Source organism: Tursiops truncatus, chromosome X, assembly GCF_011762595.2.
Source record: "Tursiops truncatus isolate mTurTru1 chromosome X, mTurTru1.mat.Y, whole genome shotgun sequence".
NCBI lineage: Eukaryota > Metazoa > Chordata > Mammalia > Artiodactyla > Delphinidae > Tursiops > Tursiops truncatus.
This window is the reverse complement of record NC_047055.1, coordinates 110,388,303-110,410,182: the sequence shown is the minus strand read 5'-3', so window position 1 is coordinate 110,410,182 and position 21,880 is coordinate 110,388,303. Positions and strand designations below refer to the sequence as shown.

At 44.3% G+C, this 21,880-nt stretch overlaps 1 pseudogene; it reads left to right on the top strand.

Moving 5' to 3' along the window:
- Window positions 1-10,778: 10,778 nt before the first annotated feature.
- LOC101321016 (small ribosomal subunit protein uS3 pseudogene) lies at window positions 10,779-11,968 on the top strand (annotated as a pseudogene).
- The last annotated feature ends 9,912 nt before the right edge of the window (window positions 11,969-21,880 follow it).

The following is a 21,880-nucleotide window of genomic DNA, read 5'->3' as shown; positions in this document are numbered from 1 at the left end:
CTGAACTCCCCAATGGTGTTACCTGAAAAACTGGGTTGACCTCTTGGTGGGTGTTGAGCCAAAAGACACAACCAAGCCAAAGAGCAGGAGAAGGAAGGATTTATTACTTAGCAAGTAAGGAGAACACTGGGGATCTTTCCCAAAGCAGAGTCTCCTGGAACAGCAAAAGTGGGGAAGCTTTAAGCTAAGGGCACATGCATACTCGTGGAGGGGTTTGGGCAAAGGAGAATTCAGCATAGAATCGGGGCAAAGGTCAACAGAGTCCGAGCTTTAGTTGATTGAAGTTTTGAGGGTCAGAAAAGGTCAACATCTTCATTCCATCCTCCATCTGGGTGGGGGCCTTAGTTCCCGCAGAACTCAAAGATATGTATCAGATTGTTATGTATATCCCTTGAGAGGGAATTAGGACTCTGTTTATGGCCGAACCATTGTTTCTTGACTGATTTTCCTTTGTTCCTGCATTCCCTTACTTCCCTTATGATCATTAATTACTGAGACCTGTTCAAGGGCAAGCACTGTGGCCAGGCTTAGATCACAAAATGCTTAGGCCAAACATGGTTTCTCTTCTCTGGGACCCCCTACCCTATCTGCTTACAGTGGTTTTGGGGGAAGAGTTTTAAAGGCAAAATTTGGGGGTGAGGCCTCCAGGGTGTGTGATTTTCTTCTGATTGGTTGGTGGTGAGGTAACAGGGCGGTGCTCCAGGAATCTTGTGCTCAGCCTGAAGTTACCATCCTCCCCCTGGGTGGGGGCCTTAGTTCCTGCAGAAGAACTCAGAGATATACTGTTGTGTATATTCCTTGAGGAGGAGCTAGGATTCTGCTTTATCGATGTACTACTGTTTCTTGACTGCTTCTTCCCTGTTTCTGCATTCTCTCACTTCCCTGATTAGCAACTGTTTGAATCTGCCCTTTGGAACTCAGAGAAGGTGTAGGGGGCTGCAGCCCTTTTCCTACAAACAAGAAAAGGGGACTCGGAAAGGATTTGTACCAGGGAGGGCCCCACAGGGTTCTGCTTGGTTTCACTAGATTGGATGCTGTCTGATTCAAATTGATTTTTGCTCCGATAAACTCTTAAAATTTTTAATATGCCTCAGTTTATCTTTTAACAATTCTTTTACCCATTCTTTCAACAAACATTTATTGAACGCTGACTGAGTGCCAGTGCCTCACTCATGTTTCAGTGTGGCTGTGATGTCAGTATTCCTGAAGCTTGGATAGTATTTTCTGCCTAAATTCCTGCTGAAAGATGAGTAACTGTGCATTTTCTAGGTATAATTATCAAACGTGCATCTATCTCTTTAGTCAACTCGTACTATAAAAGACATAACATTGAAAAAGGCTACTTAATTGCAGCTTGTAAAGTTAGCCGGCCTAAGTTAAAACACTTCCTTTGTTCACCATTTGATAACTAAGATAATGCCTGGCCTTCCTCTCGCTCTTAACTTGTACATCTTTAGAAAGGGAGACCTTTGGCTCCTTTTTCTCATCTGCTTGCTGTGGTACTGAACTCCCTGAGCTCCTCCTGGCTTTACTGCTCTGCGACTTGGCTTTGATTTAAAGTCCTCATAGCTTCTTCATTCACAGCAGGACTGCAGCTTTTCTCTCAGCTTCAATCTCCATCAGCTGCCAGAGGACGAGTCCCGTGGGGCGATGGGGGGGGGGTGGGGGTGGGATGACACAGCATCTTCTCTCTTCTCCTCTCCTTTCCCAGCATCTATTCCTCCTGCCTCCCTCTCTCTCCCCTCCCACCTTCCCTCCTCCTCTCTCTTTCTACCCCCTTCCTCCCTCCCCTCTTTCCCCTCTCTTTCTTCTTTCTTGTTTACTTTTCCACTAGGCAGAAAAATAAAAAGAAGAGGCAGAAAGCCTTACACAAGGTGTTTTAGCTGGATGGAATCATTTTCTCATTCCCTCCCACACCCTTTTCTTTTCCCCTCTCTAAAGGAATAAATGACTTTATTCCTTTTCACTTGCCTACCTCAGTCCCTTTCCATCCTGATTTACTTGTGGGGTAGAAGCAGTGGGGCTGGATACAGCTTCACTTACAGAGAGTACTTTGCCTGGTAGTCCTAGCAAGAGGTCCCCTACACCAAAATTTATGAACATCCTCACTAACAGAGTTATTCAGAAACTGGTTGTTGTTGTTGTTGTTTTTTACAGATATGCTATCATTCACACAGAGCAAAACACCTTACTGACATTTAAACACTCTTTTACAGCAAGATGTCACCTGTTTTCCTTACACTCATTACCAATGTTAGGATGTTTTCCCAGTAGTATTGCTGAATTTGTGTTGATCTCTCCACACCGTGCAACTCAGGTCCCCTTGAGAACAATGTTATCTTGACAAGGTGGCAAAGAAGTAAGCTAAGAGGACAGCTTAAAAATCACTAGTGTGGAGTTTTTTTTTTTTTTCTTGCTCAACTGTTTTATTTTTTTTAATTTTATTCTTTTTATACAGCAGGTTCCTATTAGTTATCTATTTTATACATATTAGTGTGGAGTTTTAACTCAGTCACTCAAACAGCTATATTGATAGCATTTGGTCATTTGCTCATCATGAAAAGCTCTGTGAATAATCTGGATTTACAATGCATGGTTTAATAAATTGGTACTTGAAATAAGATAATCCATGGTTGTAAAGAGTGTTTTGACTATTGACTAAATTTTAATATATCTGCTACTGAAATCTTACTCAGTGGTTTAAACGACAGATATATATATATATATATATATATATATATATATATTTTTTTTTTTTTTTTTTTTTTTTGCGGTACGCGGGCCTCTCACTGTCGTGGCCTCTCCCGTTGCGGAGCACAGGCTCCGGATGCGCAGGCTCAGCAGCCATGGCTCACGGGCCCAGCTGCTCTGCGGCATGTGGGATCCTCCCGGACCGGGGCACAAACCTGCGTCCCCTGCATCGGCAGGCGGACTCTCAACCACTGCGCCACCAGGGAAGCCCAAACGACAGATATATTTTTAATTTGAAGCAGCACTTTTTAAAATGTGAAATTTACTTCATGGGCAAATTTTAAAATCCTCATAAAGTTTAAAACATTACCATTTAATTTGAATAATCATCTTAAACTTTTTGAGCCTCTTGATTTGGCCTGAGAGAATTAAAAATTAGTTTTAATGAAATAACTAGAAATGCTATAATTAAACTACTATATTCCTTTGGGGCACAATTCTTGACACAGAGTGGGTATTCATTAACATTATGTTCATTAAAAAAATCTCAGTGAGATTATTCATCTGTTTCTGGGCGAAAAATATTTCTAAGAAATCTGTAGCTTTTTCTTCAACTTGATAACTCTGTGAAAATAGAGGAGAATGTCTTTTAACACCAAGAGCCACAAATTCTCCTGAATTTGCAGTGTTCTAGCACAAAGGAGGGAATAAAAAGGGAACATTTGAAACTGTCAAAATGTAAATGACACATTTAAGGTACACTCATCTGGCACAGTAACACTTTATAGTTTTTTTTTTTTTTAATCACAGCAGAGATATTCGGTTTCCATCATTTTCAACATGTGACAATTAAAATGAATTTTATGACTTTGAGTTTTTTGCCCATTTATAGACATCTGTCTTGATACTCTACACTATAACTGTTCTTCTCATGGACTAGATTTGAAACTTAGGTGAAGCTCAGGTTAAGACCACCTCTCCCCTGGCTGCCCAGGGGCTGTGGGCAGGACCAGGGGTCTGTCCTCCACCTCCCATCCTGCCCTCCTCACTTCCACCCGCAACTTTGCAAAGAAGAAGGCTGTGACCAGAACCGCTCTTCCACCTTCTCCTCAGGACCAAGCCCATGATGTCTGACATCCCCCAGTCACCACCAGCAGCCGGTCTGCCAAGTCCCTGTGACTGCCCACGCCTTTTCTCCACAGGGCTTTGTTCATCTCATCCACCAGCTCAGCTTCCCGCAGCCTCTTCTGTCTTCAAGCCCTTCCACTCTGCCCGCTGGGAAACCCCTGATGGGAACGTTCCCTTTACCTTCCAGATCTAACTCAGGGTTTCTCAACCTGGGCACCATTGACACTTTAGGCAGGATCATTCTTTGCTGTTGGGGGCTGTCCTGTGCCCTGTGGGATGTTTAGCAGCCTCCCTGCCTTTTCCCCTAAAAGCCACGAGTACTCTCTCTGCCCTGCAGTTGTGACAACTAAAAATGTCTCTGGGCATTGCCAGATGTCCCCGGAGGTGGGGGGAGGACATTGCCCCGGCTCTCCCTGCACCCCTCCTCCTCAAACACTAAGCTCCTTTGACATACACGCCACCATATTACTAGCCTTGTGTATTAGTACTGACCTTGTATTACATCTGCTGACGTCCTGGTCACCTCCTCACTTCTGATGGAGATTTTAGCTCGTGGCTCTTTCCTCCCCTGCCTCTCCACTACGAGTCTGGGGATGACTCTCCTGCAGCTTTGCCATCCAAGGAGATCTTCTACTCGAACCTCTGGCCTCTAAGTTACTTGATCCTCCAGACCCAGGTTAAACCCAAAACTCTGCCCATTTTACTTCTGAGGAGATGCGTGTCACTGGAGAAAAACACACAACCCTGCTTACTGGCCTCACTTCAAGTCGATGACTGTAAATTTCAACTTCCTTGACCATTGTGGAATATTCCCCTGCCCTGTCTGCTCTCCCATCCTCAGAGACAACTATTTCAGACCTTCTCCTCTCTCCTCAAAAACTCCTTCTACTGCCTGCTGTCAAATCCCCCTCTTCTTAATGATCTTGTTTCTTAATTCACTGATCGAGTGGAAGCACTTGGAAAAGGACTGCCTCATCCTACTGCCATTAAGTCGACTCGCTTGCTTGTAGGCATCTATAAGCTTGTGTTTTCCCTTCCCTCCTGCCGCATCTAGTCTGTCACTGCTCCTCTCTAGGGTCAGCCTGTCCCCTGTGCATCCCTTCCACCCCTTTACAGCTACCTGAGGACTTTGTGCGTTCACTTCACTTCCCTTTTCTTGTGCACCATGAATTCTCCCCTCTCTACCACCAGCATAGGAACATGCTGTGATATTTGCCATCTAAACAAACGACCACAGCATGACCTCTACATATTGTCATGGCTCAGTCCTCTGCTATTTCCTCTCCTCTCCTTTTTTCCCCTCCTCTGTCCTCTCCCCTCCTTTCCTCTCTTTGCCTTCTCTCTCAATATTTACTCTCTGAATGGCCTCAACCACTCCCATGACTTTATATGACACCTGTATGCTAAGGATTCCAATTTATATCTCTACCTTTCACTGGAGCTTCAAATTAATATATCCAGCTGCTGGTATACATATTACTTGGATGTCTCACCCGCATCTCCAACTTACCATGTTCAAATATGAACTTCCAATGATCCCCTAAAGCCTTTACTTTTCCAGTGTTCACCCTTCCTAAAAGGTGCTCTGGCTGAAAATCCAGAAATCGTGTTAATTTCCTTCTTTTCCTCCCATCCCACCTTCCTCACGCATTCTTGTCAGCTCTATTTTCAAAATAGACCACAAATCTGACCTCTATCCATTATTCCCCATTATTCCCCGCCTCAGCCCCCATCAGCTCCTGGACTAGCACAGTAAACCTCTGAATGGCTTTCTCTGCTTCTACTTTTACTTGCCTAGAGAATCTCCTTCACACATCGGACAAGGTAACCTTTTAAAAGTTGTAAATCAGATTATGACACTTCCCTGCTCAGAATTCTTCAGTGGATTTCCATCACATTTGGAATAAAAGTCCATGTCCTGGGTAGATCTGGACCCTACCTAATTTATTTATCACTCTCCTCCTCCCTCACTTTGATCTGGCCACACTGGCCTTCTTGCTGTTTATCAAAAACACTAGGCTCATTTCAGTTCCTAGGGCTTTGTACTTGCTGATTCCTCCTCATCAGAGGTCTTTGTATGTTTGGTTCCCTCACCAGGCAGTGTGGATACGTCACAGATGGAAGCGAGCATGGCATTAATTGCCATGCAAGTCAAAGAAATGTGGGTGTTCATTAGACTTGCCTTGCTGATACCCTGATACCCTGTGTTAGATCATTAGGGCGACTTGAAACATACAACTCGGAAATTGCTAGTCATTGCTTAGGATTTTATTTTTATTTGGGGGGGATTTTATTATTCAGGGGCTACTACCTGATCCTGAACCTGACAGAACCCCAATGCATCAGATCTTGGACCGCTTTGAGAACTTTGCCTGTGCTTTTGTGACCTAAATCAAGCAATGATCAATCCCCAAAGAGAATTTATAATTGCAGTCTTAACCAATCAAATAATGCCTTTCAGAATCCTGCCTTATTTGAGAAAAATTCCTCCTTTGACCCTATTCATCCCTTCTGCTTGGGGAAATTTGCAGAGAGTCACTGAACTCGCTTTGATATGACACTGTTTCCCCTTGCCTGGTGAGTAACAAACTCAGCTTTGATCATTCAGCTCTGCTGGTCTGGTCATTTTCATGTGACAGTGCTTTTTTTTTTTTTTTTTTTTTTTTTTTTGTGGTATGCGGGCCTCTCACTGTTGTGGAACACAGGCTCCGAACGTGCAGGCCCAGCGGCCACGGCTCACGGGCCCAGCCGCTCCGCGGCATGTGGGATCTTCCCGGACCGGGGCACGAACCCGCGTTCCCTGCATCGGCAGGCGGACTCTCAACCACTGCGCCACCAGGGAAGCCCGTGACAGTGCTTTAATGATTTAATTTTCTTCCCCTGCATTGTTTTAGGCCTTTTTTTCTCTCATATTTTAGGAACTCTGGTACTTAACGTTGGTCTCTTTGTTTTCCAAAACCCCTTGTGGGAACATAGTGTTTTCCTTCTGAGAGAGGAAGGATTCTACTGACCCGGAATAGGGACAACCACCCGACTGATTTAGGTAGCTCGTTCTTTTGAAAGATTATTATACAAGAATCCATTCCTAAAACTCCATCAAATCTGAATCCTTTTCAGACACACCCCGAAGTAACCCCCCTCTAAACCAAACCAAACCCCTAAACTTTAATTACTATAGCTATTTATTTTGGTTCCTCTCTGTGGGTGAGATTTACATTAATTAGAGTATAATGAAGCCTGCCCTTTCAAACAAATTTATTCCTTTGTTTGCATTCACTTGAGCAAACTGAATGCCCTGTATGTGAGCAGCAAAAGGGAGGCACTGAAATCGGCTTTTACAAGCCAGACCCCCAGACCTCACCTTCCCAGTCCTTCCCAAGACACAGCTTTCCCCACTTGAGATTTGTGAACAGAGACCTCTGTGTGTGTGTGTGTGTGTGTGTGTGTGTGTGTCTTGTTGTTTTCCTACGTGCAGAAGAGACACATTTTCTCAGAAAACATTTCTTTCTCTGCGGCTTTCTGGTTAGTATTCAGGCCATCACCTCTGTTATCAGACGGTGGCAACAAAGCTTTTCCGCTCGAATCTTCTGCGAGGTGGCGGGGAAATGGATTGCACAGTAATGAGCTGTTTTTGCAGGCTTCCTTAGGGAGCCTTTGCTTATATCCCTTGGCAAGAGGAACTAATTCAAAACAGCAACCCAACCCTGGGGCATCTAAAATTCACAGAAATTCAGCTGACTTGACAGTAAGAGGGTCTCACTGAAAATTCGGGGCTGTACATCAGAGAGCTTCGTTCTGAAGAAAGGGGAGGGGTGGCCTTGAAAGGGGAGGGGTGGCCAGAGGTTTTCTGGAACCTTATATAAGTCTTTTATCCCCATCGCTGTTTTCAAGCCAACTGAAGATGGTAGGGAGTGTGCTGGGAGCAGCTTTTCTTTCCTGATTATGCCGTTTCATCCTCTAAGCAGCAGGAACCCGGAGTCTCAGAGCGCTTCCTCCGGAGAGGCAGTCACGAAAGCCGTGACTCTGCCCAAGCTTGGCCTTGGAGACCTTGATCTCCTGAGGGTAGGGCCCGGGCTTTTTCTCTTTAGACCTTCAGGAGCTAACGCGGCACCTGGCACTTAGTGGCCCCTCGACGTCTACTCGGTGGGTGTTCAGTGAGTGGCGGTGGGGCTGGCAGTGGCCGCCCGCTTCCATTTCCCGAGCCGTCATCGGCGCCATCCCCTTGCGGGGGTTCCGGGTGTCAGTTACCCCGCGGGGGCAGCCTTTCCTGCCGGCTCCGGCCTGCGGCTCTGGTCTCCTGTGTTCAGCTGTTAGTCCTCCTTTCCATCCAGTCTCTTTCTCCTCAGAACATGGTGATCCTCCATCTGTAGAGACTTCTCTGCCTCCACCGTGAGAAACTTACTGAAAACACACACACACACCCAGACACACACAAAGACACACACAGATACACAGACACACACAAAGATACAGACACATGCACAGATAGACACACAGACACACACACACACACACAGAGACACACACAAAGACACACACACCCAGACACACACACACACACAGATACGCAGACACACACAAAGACACACCCAGACACACCCACAGACTCACACCCAGACACACACCCACAGACACACCCACAGACACACACCCAGACACACACCCAGACATACAGACACACACAGACGCACAGATAGATAGACACAGAGCCACACACAGACACAGACACACAGAGACATACACACAGACACACACACAAAGACAGACACAGACATGCACACAGACACACACAAAGACACAGACACACAGACACACACGAAGACACACAGACACACAGATAGACACACACAGACACACAGACAGACACACATAGACACACAGAAACACAAAGACACAGGCACACAGACAGACACACACATGGACAGATGCACAGATGATAGACACACAGACACAGACGTACACACAGACAGACACACACAGACACAGACAGACACACAGGTAGACACACACAGATACACACAGGCACAGACAGATACACACACACACACACACACACACAGACACACGCAGACACACATACAGAGACACACAGACACACAGGCAAAAACAGACACATAGACACACACATGGACACACAGATACCAACAGACACACACACAGAGACACACATCCTTATGGCCCAGTCTCCCGCTCTCCACATTTCCTCAGTCTTTTGTAGGTTCCAGTTTCCTTCTCTCTCACCCTCACATCTCTCCCTTCACCCTCAAGCGTCTCCTCATTCTTTTAGCCCAGACTGACCATCTGTAATCCCAGCTTCTGCCCTGACTTCCGACTTTCCTTACCCTACATTTCTGCTCCTTTGGTGGGTTTCACCCCTTCACCCCCTGGCACTCCCCTTTATTTAATCTTAATTTAATCTAACCTCCCGTATATCTTAATTTGCTGGAGGTTGGTATTGGAAGCGGTGGTCTTTACCTTTCAGACCGATCTGTGAACAAGTGAAATAGCTGAGCAGTGATAGTTTTAGGGTACACTAGTAGAAATTACATATATTCCTTCTGAGCGTGTGGGGGAATTATTAAGAGGATAAAGCTGGATAAAGCCATACTGTGTTGTTTCATTTAAACCAGTGATTCTCAACCAGAGGCAGTTTTGTTGCCAAGGGGACATTTGGCAATGTCTGGAGACATTTTTAGTTGTCACAACTGGAGGTGGGGGAGGAGGGATGTTCCTGGCATCTAGTGGGTAGAGGCCTGGGATGCTGCTAAATAACCTACGATGCACAGGACTGCTCCACAGCAAAGAATCATTGGGGCCAAAATAGCCACAGTGCCGAGCTGGAGAAACCCTGGCTTATACATTCTTCTCCCTTCTTCCCCAGGCCCTCCTCTGCCCTGTCTCCTGATATTCTGGGTCCTCACAACCTAAGCTTGTCACTTGTGTCCCACGGCCCCAATTGCTGGGTTTGCCCACTGCCTGGAGAGCACGCCATGCTTGGTTTGAATCTCCACGGTGCAAGCTCACCATGAACACTCCTTTGCTCTTGGAATCCTGGTTGGTGGGAGAGGAAGGGCCTTCCAAAGTTTTTTCTTTCACCCACCTTCTGATTCTTCAGAGGAAAAGAAGTGACTTTGCTAAGGTCACAGAGCTACTCAGGGTCTACTCTGGGGGCTCTAGCAGGGTTCCGCACTTCCAGCGCCCTTCTCTTTCTACTCACTCACTGCTTTGGGTCAAATAGAAGAAATTACAAACCGACTGCCTGGGCTAGGACAGGAATCAGATGGGTGGGGCTCATTGAAATAGGGACACACTAATGCATTTCCCAATTTGCTTTTCTGGGTTGCACGCTCTAGTGCTCGGGCAAGGGTCCCTGCCGGCCACGTGGTATGGCTGATGCACCTTCCTGTCCTCGTAGGGGGGACGCCTCGACGTCCAGTGCCATGCTGGGCAGGGCATTAGGAACAACAGCTTTGGGCAGGCTGTCTTCATGCTGCGCCATGTAGCCAACTATGTACTGAGTCAAGTAGTGCCTGAATCTGGGAACAGAATAGTGTAGACACAGACTTTCTGCAGTCAGGAACCACAGTTTGAGAGAATTACAAGGCAATCTGGGCAACTTCCGTGTCTTCCTTCGCTCCCTCACCTCTCCCCAAACAACCACGTTTTATCAGTGAGGAAAAGGACCTTTTGGTGGGAGGGAGAGGGGATGGGACAGTGTTTTTCCAAGTAAGGTCCTTTGACCTACAAGCCTCAGAATGGCTTTGGGGAAGTGTAAAAATGCATATTCCTAGACCTACATTTTTCATCTCCGGGGTATGGGGCCTCACACTGAAGTTTTTAACAAGTTCCCAGGGTATCCTTCTCTAGTCAGAAGTTTAAGAACCACTGACCCAGACATTTGAATAATTAGGCTTTTTTTCCCCCCCAAACAATCTCAGAAAGTCAGACACTTGTAGACAATGTCTGAATGTCAGAGAGAAGATCTGCTGCTAAAAAAAGACAAAGAAAAACAAACAAAACCATGTCTCTTCTTGGTGACATCTCATGGCCGTAAGGTGACTGAGTTTGAGCGGAGCTTTGAAGATGTAAGGGCCACATCTGGGAATGTGTACAACATACCAGGGAGGGATCAGGCTTTGCTCCTGTTGCGAGTTTTGAAAGGGCTGGCACTGGCCGCCTTCTGCTTTCCTGGCACCTCTTGCGTTCCCTCTTAAGGCCTCTTCAAGAGCCCTTTCTTTGAGAACTGCTTTTTACCCAGCTCCCCAAGGGTGCTCAAGGTGCCTGCTTATCGATCCACCTTGAACAGGCACCAATATATTCTAATTAAGAGAGTGTACAGCTTTCTCCTTTTGGCGGCGCGTGGTGGCAAGAAGGCGGTGCAGATTTCCAAGAAGAGGAAGTTTGTTGCTGACGGCATATTCAAAGCTGAACTGAACGAGTTTCTCATTTGGGAGCTGGCTGAAGATGGGTACTCTGGAGTTGAGGTCCGAGTTACACCAACCAGGACAGAAATCATTATCTTGGCCAAAAGGACACACAATGTTCTTGGTGAGAAGGGCCGGCGGATCCGGGAATTGACTGTTGTGGTTCAGAAGAGATTTGGCTTCCCTGAGGGCAGTGTAGAGCTTTATGCTGAAACGGTGGCCACAAGAAGTCTGTGCGCCATTGCCCAGGCAGAGCCTCTGCGTTACAAATTCCTAGGAGGCCTTGCTGTGTGGAGGGCCTGCTGTGGTGTGCTGCGGTTCATCGTGGAGAGTGGGGCTAAAGGCTGTGAGGTCGTGGTGTCTGGGAAACTCCCAGGACAGAGGGCTAAATCCATGAAGTTTGTGGATGGCCTGGTGATCCACAGTGGGGACCCTGTTAAGTACTATGTCGATACTGCCGTGCGCCATGACGTGTGCTGGGCACAAGGTAAAGATCATGCTGCCTTGGGACCCAACTGGTAAGACTGGCCCTAAGAAGCCCCTGCCTGATCATGTGAGCATCGTGGAACCCAAGGATGAAAGAAATACTGCCCACCACCTCCATCTCCGAGCAGAAGGGTGGGAAGCCAGAGCCGCCTGCCATGCCTCAACCGGTACCCACGGCATAATAGGGTCTCCTTGGCCGCTGGATCTGGAGTCTGGATGTTGCTCTATAAAGACATTTAATAAAAATCTTTTTAAAAGAAGAAAAAAAAAGAGTATACAGGCCGTGGACACAGTCCTCATTTTCACAGTAATGCTCACTGGTTTTTGGCTCCCGCCCAAGCATGAAGGATTTTCCAGGGGTGGTGACACTCCGTCTGTGCAACTAGCAAAAGTCCTGGGGTGGTGTCTCTGTTTATTCTTTTGCATTTTGCAGGACCAAGCTTTGGACTCAGCTCTCCTTTCTCTCTTTCCAAAACCCGTAGTCCTTTGCGGAGGGGATGCTGCTGTGCTGTCTTGCTGCTCCGATGTCCCAGAAGCACAATGGTTCCCTGAGCATGGACCCTATTATGTTTTCTTTCAGAAAGAGATGAAGAGCACACATCCTTCTGTTTTGTGCCAAAAAAAATCTGCATAATTATCTGACCTTAATTGATGGTCACTTTTTTATTTTCAAGTGGGGAGAAAAGGAGTCACAGTACCCAAGTTAGTTTTACAAACTCCCCGGCAGCCCCTAAAACAAATGTCAAAGTTTTGAAACCAATCATACCCATAAGATAGTCACTTGTTCTGTTTCTTATATACCCCAGGGCCTTTGCACTTGCTGTTCCCACTGCCATCTATGCTCTTCATCCGGATAACCACTTGGCTAGCCTGGTTCCCTTGCTTCCTTCTGCTGTCTGCCTAAATGTCTCCTGTTCATGGAGGCCTTCCCTGACCATCCACTATAAAATGTACACTCACTTCCACCCTTGATGCTCCCTCTTCTCCTTTCCTTGCTTCACTTCCCCCCACACCACCCATCTGTCCCTGATGAATTCTACACAGAGTAGCTGTTTGGTTTTTGTGTGTGCATCTGCCCCAGCAAAAGGGAAATTCCATGAGGGTAGGGTCTTGTTTTTTTGTTCACTGCTGTAGCCTCAGCACCTACAACAGTGCCTGGCATAGCAGACTCTCAAGCAATACTGGATGTGTGAATGAGTGAATGGATGTAGAAATAAGGCCCCGAATACTATCTTATTTTTATGTAAGTTTTCTCCAGAGTGGACATGCATGTAAGGAGAGAAGTCATGGAGCTATAGGGGTCTGAAAAAAGATGGACCTCTGACCTACCTCTAAACCTGTGGTGATGGTTTCTCTTCACTACCAACTGCCGTTCCCAGAAACCTTAGGAAATGTTTGAAAAAGAAAAAAAAAAAACTAATAAAAATCCTTTCACTTTCATTAGTGGAAACCTTTGTATCAAGTAGGTACAGGAGAAACTCTCTATTTCTGCCTACTGAATCAATATTTGTTTTTTATTTTACATTTATTTATTTATTATTTATTTTATTTATTTATCTTGGCTGCGCTGGGTCTTAGTACGGCATGCAGGATCTTCATTGCGGCATGTGGGATCTTTAGTTGCGGCACATGGACTCTTAGTTGCGGCATGTGGGATCTAGTTCCTTGGCCAGGGATCGAACCCGGGCCCCCTGCATTGGGAGTGCAGAGTCTTACCCACTGGACCACCAGGGAAGTCCCTGAATCAATATTTGAATCTCAGTATTCACCAGGAGACTCCAGACATTTGCAAAGAAGATTGGGCAAGGAACAAACCTATATCCAAGCATTTCTCGCCTCCATTATTAATATTACTTCCCCCTGAATATGCTGCAAGCCACGTGTACACATTTTTTAATTCAAGTATAGTTGATTTACAATATTGTGTTAACCCGTGTACACATCTTGTTTTCAGTAATACCACTTTTTCACGTATATAGACTAGAGAATAAGAATATATGTATGTGTTTTTATATCTATATATCTGTATCTATACCTATTCCCACCATCCCTACCACACACAAATGCAAGAAACAGGAGGGGCAAAATTTGTACGATGTTTGTTACGGTCAACCCACTCTCTTTCTCAAGACTTCGGATAATTGAAATGTAAGCTAGATTCAGTAATTAGTGACTATTCTTGCCAGTAAGTTATAATGGCTCATTTATAATCTTTTCCAGTCTTACCATCTTCTTGGACTATCTAAAGCTACTAGTTCTGAAACCTGTTGGATCATCAGAACTGCTTGAGGTGTTAAGCCTGAGTTTCTCCACCTTGGCACTACTAACAACTGAGACCAGATCATTCTCCGATGGGGGACTGTCCTGTGCACTGTAGGATGTTTAGCAGCCTCCCTGGCCTTGACCCACTAGTTACTAGTAGCCCCCACCCCCTAGTTATGACAACCCAACTGTCTCCAGATGTTGCTACATGACCCCTGGGGGCAAAATCATCCCCCAGTTGAGAACCACTGAGTTAAAGCAACAAGACAGATGCTGGAGTACCCTGAGCCCCTTGCCTTCAGGGAAGGCGGATTTGGGATTCGTTCTCCTGCTCCTCGCTGGACTGCCTCGTGAGTAAACCCTCTCTTCACTGCACACTTCGCTGTCTCAGCGCTTTGACTTGACAGGTATAAGTAACTTTAGTACAGCACAGACAGATTTTGGGACCTCGGTCTGTGGCAATCCTGGAGAACCTCTGCGAGGATCAGGCAGTAAAAACTCTTTTAGAGCAGAAATCCACTGGCCTTAAAAATTAATGGTGGGAGGGAGTCCAGGAAAAGGTCTGGAGCTGCCTAAGAGGCAAGAGACCATTATTTCGGGGTGTGCAAGGAGAGGGGATTCAGAGCACCGCCTAAACGAGCTCCAGAGACGGGCATGAGCCGCGACTATCAGCACAGACCCCAGAGACGGGCATGAGACGCTAAGGCTGCTTCTGCAGCCACCAAGAAGCCTGTGTGCGAGCACAGGTCACTCTCCACGCCTACCCTCCCGGAAGCCTGTGCAGCCCGCCACTGCCAGGGTCCCGTGATCCAGGGACAACTTCCCTGGGAGAACGCACGGCGCGCCTCAGGCTGGTGCAACGTCACGCCGGCCTCTGCCGCCGCAGGCTCGCCCCTCATCCGTACCCCTCCCTCCCCACGGCCTGAGTGAGCCAGAGCCCCCGAAGCAGCTGCTCCTTTAACCCCGTCCTGTCTGAGCAAAGAACAGACGCCCTCAGGCGACCTACATGCAGAGGCGGGCCCAAATCCAAAGCTGAACCCCAGGAGCTGTGAGAACAAAGAAGAGAAAGGGAAATCTCTCCCAGCAGCCTCAGGAGCAGCGGATTAAATTTCCACAATCAACTTAATGTACCCTGCATCTGTGGAATACCTGAATAGACAACGAATCATCCCAACATTGAGTTGGTGGACTTTGGGAGCAACTGTAGACTTGGGGTTTGCTTTCTGCATCTAATTTGTTTCTGGTTTTATCTTAGTTTAGTATTTAGAGTTTATTATCATTGGTACATTTGTTTCTTGATTTCATTGCTCTCTTCCTTCTTTATATATATATATATATATATATTTCCTTTTTCTCTTTTTGTGAGTGTGTATGTGTATGCTTCTTTGTATGGTGTGATTTTGTCTGTATAGCTTTGTTTTTACCATTTGTCCTAGGGTTCTGTCTGTCCGTTTCTATTTTTAGTATAGTTTTTAGTGCTTGTTATAATTGGTGGATTTCGATTTGGTTGCTCTCTTCTTTCTTTCTTCTTTTTGTTACTTTTAAATTTATTTTTAATTTATTTTAAGAACTTTATTTTATCCAACCTTCCTTCCTTCCTTCCTTCCTTCCTTCCTTCTTTCCTTCCTCTCTCCCTCCCTCCCACCCTTCCTTCCTTCCTTTCTTTTTTTTTCTCCCTTTTCTTGTGAGCCCTGTGGCTGACAGGGTCTTGGTGCTCCAGCCGGGCGTCAGGCCTGAGCCTCTGAGGTGGGAGAGCCGAGTTCAGGACATTGGTCCACCAGAGACCTCCCAGCTCCACATAATATCAAATGGCGAAAGCTATCTCAGAGATCTCCATCTCAACACGAAGACCCAGCTCCACTCAACGAACAGCAAGCTACAGTGCTGGACACCCTATGCCAAACAACTAGCAAGACAGGAACACAACCCCGCCCATTAGCAGAGAGGCTGCCAAAAATCATAATAAGGCCACAGACACCCCAAAACACACCACCAGATGTGGACGTGCCCATCACAAAGACAAGATCCAGCCTCATCCACCAGAACACAGGCACTAGTCCCCTCCACCAGGAAGCCTACACAACCCACTGAACCTACCTTAGCCACTGGGGGCAGACACCAAAAACAAAGGGAGCTACGAACCTGCAGCCTGCAAAAAGGAGACCCCCAAACACAGTAAGATAAGCAAAATGAGAAGACAGAGAAACACCCAGCAGATGAAGGAGCAAGGTAAAAACCCACCAGACCAAACAAATGAAGAGGAAATAGGCAGTCTACCTGAAAAGAATTCAGAGTAATAACAGTAAAGATGATCCAAAATCTTGGAAACAGAATGGAGAAAATACAAGAAACGTTTACAAGGACCTAGAAGAACTAAAGAGCAAACAAACAATGATGAACAGAACAATAAATGAAATTAAAAATTCTCTAGAAGGAGTCAATAGCAGAATAACTGAGGCAGAAGAACGGATAAGTGACCTGGAAGATAAAATAGTGGAAATAACCACCACAGAGCAGAATAAAGAAAAAAGGATGAAAAGAATTAAGGACAGGCTCAGAGACCTCTGGGACAACATTAAAAAACGCACCAACATTCACATTATAGGGGTCCCAGGAGAAGAAGACCAAAAGAAAAGGCCTGACAAAATATTTGAAGAGATTATAGTTGAAAACTTCCCAGTATGGGAAAGGAAATAATCAAGTCCAGGAAGCACAGAGAGTCCCATACAGGATAAATCCCAGGAGAAACACCCAAGACACATATTAATCAAACTATCAAAAATTAAATACAAAGGAAAAATATTAAAAGTGGCAAGGGAAAAACAACAAATAGCATACAAGGGAATCCTGATAAGGTTAACAGCTGATCCTTCAGCAGAAACTCTGCAAGCCAGAAGGGAGTGGCAGGACATATTTAAAGTGATGAAAGGGAAAAAGCTACAACCAAGATTACTCTACCCAGCAAGTATCTCATTCAGATTTGATGGAGAAATTAAAACCTGTACAGACAAGCAAAAGCTAAGAGAGGTCTTCCCTGGTGGCACAGTGGTTGAGAGTCCACCTGCCGTTGCAGGGGACATGGGTTCGTGCCCCGGTCCGGGAAGATCCCACATGCCATGGAGCGGCTGGATCTGTGAGCCATGGCCGCTGAGCCTGCGCGTCCGGAGCCTGTGCTCCACAATGGGAGAGGCCACAACAGTGAGAGGCCCGCGTACCGCAAAAAAAAAAAAAAAAAAAAAAATAGCTAAGAGAATTCAGCACCACCAAACCAGCTTTACAACAAATGCTAAAGGAACTTCTCTAGGCAGGAAACACAAGAGAAGGAAAAGACCTACAATAACAAACCCCAAATAATTAAGAAAATGGTAATAGAAACATACATATCGATAACTACCTTAAGTGTAAATGGATTAAATGCTGCAAACAAAAGACACAGACTAGATGAATGGATACAAAAACAAGACCCATATTGTCTACAAGAGACCCACTTCAGACCTAGGAACACATACAGATTGAAAGTGAGGGATGGAAAAAGATATTCCATGCAAATGGAAATCCAAGAAAGCTGGAGTAGCAATTCTCGTATCAGAAAAAATAAACTTTAAAATAAAGACTGTTAAAAGAGACAAAGAAGGACACTATATAATGATTAAGGGATCAACCCAAGAAGAAGATATGACAATTGTAAATATTTATGCACCCAACATAGGAGCACCTCAATACATAAGGCAAATGCTAACAGCCATGAAATGGGAAATTGACAGTAACCCAATCATAGTAGGGGACTTTAACACCCCACTTTCATCAATGGACAGATCATCCAAAATGAAAATAAATAAGGAAACACAAGCTTTAAATGATACATTAAACAAGATGGATTTAATTGATATTTATAGGACATTCCATGCAAAAACAGCAGAATACACTTTCTTCTCAAGTGCTCATGGAACATTCTCCAGGATACGTCATATCCTTGGTCACAAATAAGCCTTGGTGAATTTAACAAAATTGAAATCGTATGAAGTACCTTATCTGACCACAACACTATGAGACTAGATATCAATTACAGGAAAAAACCTGTAAAAAATACAAACACATGGAGGCTAAACAATACACTACTGAATAACCAAGAGATCACTGAAGAAATCAAAAAATACCTAGAATCAAATGACAATGAAAACACGATGATCCAAAACCTATGGGATGCAGCAAAAGCAGTTCTAAGAGGGAAGTTTATATCAATACAATCCTATCTCAAGAAACAAGAAAAATCTCAAATAAACAACCTAACCTTACACCTAAAGCAATTAGAGAAGGAAGAACAAAAAAACCCAAAGTTAACAGAAGGAAAGAAATCATAAAGATCAGAGCAGAAATAAATGAAATAGAAGCAAAGAAAACGATAGGAAAGATCAATAAAACTAAAAGCTGGTTCTTTGAGAAGATAAACAAAATTGATTAACCGTTAGCCAGACTCATCAAGAAAAAAAGGGAGAAGACTCAAATCAACAGAATTAGAAATGAAAAAGGAGAAGTAACAACTGACACTGTAGAAATACAAGGGATAATGAGACATTAGTGCAAGCAACTATATGCCAATAAACTGGACAACCTGGAAAAACTGGACAAATTCTTAGAAAGGCACAACTGTCCAAGACTGAACCAGGAAGAAATAGAAGATAAAAACAGACCAATCACAAGCACTGAAATTGAGACTGTGATTAAAAATCATCCAACAAACAAAAGCCCAGGACCACATGTCTTCACAGGCGAATTCTATCAAACATTTAGAGAAGAGCTAAAACCTATCCTTCTCAAACTCTTCCAAAATATATCAGAGGGAGAAACGCTCCCAAACTCATTCTACGAGGCCACCATCACCCTGATACCACAACTAGACAAGGATGTCACAAAGAAAGAAAACTACAGGCCAATATCACTGATGAACATAGATGCAAAAATCCTCAACAAAATACTAGCAAACAGAATCCAACAGCACATTAAAAGCATCATACACTATGATTAACTGGGGTTTATCCCAGGAAGGCAAGGATTCTTCAGTATACGCAAATCAATCAATGTGATACACCATATTAACAAACTGAAGGAGAAAAACCGTATGATCATCTCAATAGATGAAGGAAAAGCTTTTGACAAAATTCAACACCCATTTATGACAAAAACTCTCCAGAAAGTGGGCATAGAGGGAATCTATGTCAGCATAATAAAGGCCATATATGACAAACCCACAGCAAACGGCATTCTCAATGGTGGAAAACTGAAAGCATTTCCTCTAAGATCAGGAACATGACAAGGATATCCACTCTCACCACCATTATTCAACATAGTTTTGGAAGTCCTAGCCACAGCTATCAGAGAAGAAAAAGACAAAAAAGGAATACAAATTGGAAAAGAAGAAGTAAAACTGTCACTGCAGATGACATGATACTATACATAGAGAATCCTAAAGATGCCACCAGAAAACTACTAGAGCTAATCAATGAATTTGGTAAAGTTGCAGGATACAAAATTAATGCACAGAAGTCTCTTGCATTCCTATACACTAATGATGAAAAATCTGAAGGAGAAATTAAGGAAACCCTCCCATTTACCATCGCAACAAAAAGAATAAAATACCTAGGAATAAACCTACCTAAGGAATCAAAAGACCTGTATGCAAAAAACTGTAAGACACTGATGAACGAAATTAAAGATGATACTAACAGATGGAGAGATATACCATGTTCTTGGATTGGAAGAATCAACATTGTGAAAATGACTCTACTACCCAAAGCAATCTACAGATTCAATGCAATCCCTATCAAATTACCAGTGGCATTTTTCACAGAACTAGAACAAAAAATTTTACAATCTGTATGGAAACATGAAAGACCTCAAATAGCAAAAGCAGTCTTGAAAAAAAAAATGGGGCTTGAGGAATCAGGCTCCCTTACTTTAGACTACACTACAGGGCTACAGTAATCAAGAGTGTATGGTACTGGCACAAAAACACAAATATAGATCAATGGAACAGGATAGAGAGCCCAGAGATAAACCCACGCACCTATGGTCACCTAATCTATGATAAAGGAGGCCAGAATATACAAAGGAGCAAAGACAGCCTCTTCAATAAGTGGTGCTGGGAAAACTGGACAGCTACGTGTAAAAGAATGAAATTAGAACACTCCCTAACACCATACACAAAAATAAACTCAAAATGGATTAAAGACCTAAATGTAAGGCCAGACACTATAAAACTCTTAGAGGAAAATATAGGCAGAACACTCTATGACATAAATCACAGCAAGATCCTTTGTGACCCACCTCCTAGGGAAAGGGAAATAAAAACAAAAATAAACAAATGGGACCTAATGCAACTTAAAATCTTTTGCACAGCAAAGGAAACCATAAACAAGACTGAAAGACAAGCCTCAGAATGGGAGAAAATATTTGCAAATGAAGCAACTGACAAAGGATTAATCTCCAAAATTTACAAGCAGCTCATGCAGCTCAATATCAAAAAAACCACCCAATCCAAAAATGGACAGAAGACCTAAATAGACATTTCTCCAAAGAAGATATACAGATTGCCAACAAACACATGAAAGGATGCTCAACATCACTAATTATTAGAGAAATGCAAATCAAAACTACAGTGAGAGATCACCTCACACCAGTCAGAATGGCCATCATCAAAAAATCTATAAACAATAAATGCTGGAGAGGGTGTGGAGAAAAGGGAACCCTCTTGCACTGTTGGTGGGAAGGTAAATTGATACAGCCACTGTGGAGAACAGTTTGGAGGTCCTTTAAAAAACTAAGAATAGAACTAGCATACGACCCAGCAGTTCCACTACTGGGCATATACCCTGAGAAGGCCATAATTCAAAAAGAGTCATGTACCACAATGTTCATTGCAGCTCTACTTACAATAGCCAGGACATGGAAGCAACGTAAGTGTCCATCAACAGATGAATATGGATAAAGAAGATGTGGCACATATATACAATGGAATATTACTCAGCCATAAAAAGAAATGAAATTGAGTTACTTGTAGTGAGGTGGTTGGACCCAGTCTGTCATAGAGTGAAGTAAGTCAAAGAGAAAAACAGATACTGTATGCTAACATATATATTGAATCTTATAAAAAAATGCTTCTGAAGAACCTAGGGGCAGGACAGGAATAAAGACGCAGATGTAGAGAACGGACTTGAGGACACGGGGAGGGAGAAGGGTAAGCTGGGACAAAGTGAGAGAATGGCATGGACATATATACACTACCAAATGTAAAATAGATAGCTAGTGGGAAGCAGCCGCATAGCACAGGGAGATCAGCTCGGTGCTTTGTGACCACCTAGAGGGGTGGGATAGGGAGGGTGGGAGGGAGACGCAAGAGGGAGGAGATATGGAGATATATGTATATGTATAACTGATTCACTTTGTTATAAAGCAGAAACTGACACACCATTGTAAAGCAATTATACTGCAATAAAGATGTTTTTAAAAAGACAGATGCTGGGGGATTCTGATTGAGTAGGGGCCTGGGAACGTGTGCTTGAAAACAGCTACCCCAGGTAAGTGCCACAGTCTGCTAGAGTTGAGGAGTCCTGCCCGATTTATTCTCCCAGGCGATGACAACACATTCCTCATACTGAGCCCTGGCGAGGATCCAGTTTTCAACTAACTCAAAGTGGAGTGTCAGAAAAAGACGCTTTTGGAGGAAAAATAGAAGAAAGAAGTTATTGCCATTTCCTTTCCTCGTTTCCCTCTCCCTGAGGTGAGAGACACTGACTCTGACAGAAGCCAAATTGTCAAGTGGCAAAATTGGAAGCAGTCTAGCCTCACCCAGGAAACAAAGAAAGAAATAGGAAGGGAAGTGTGTGCTTTTA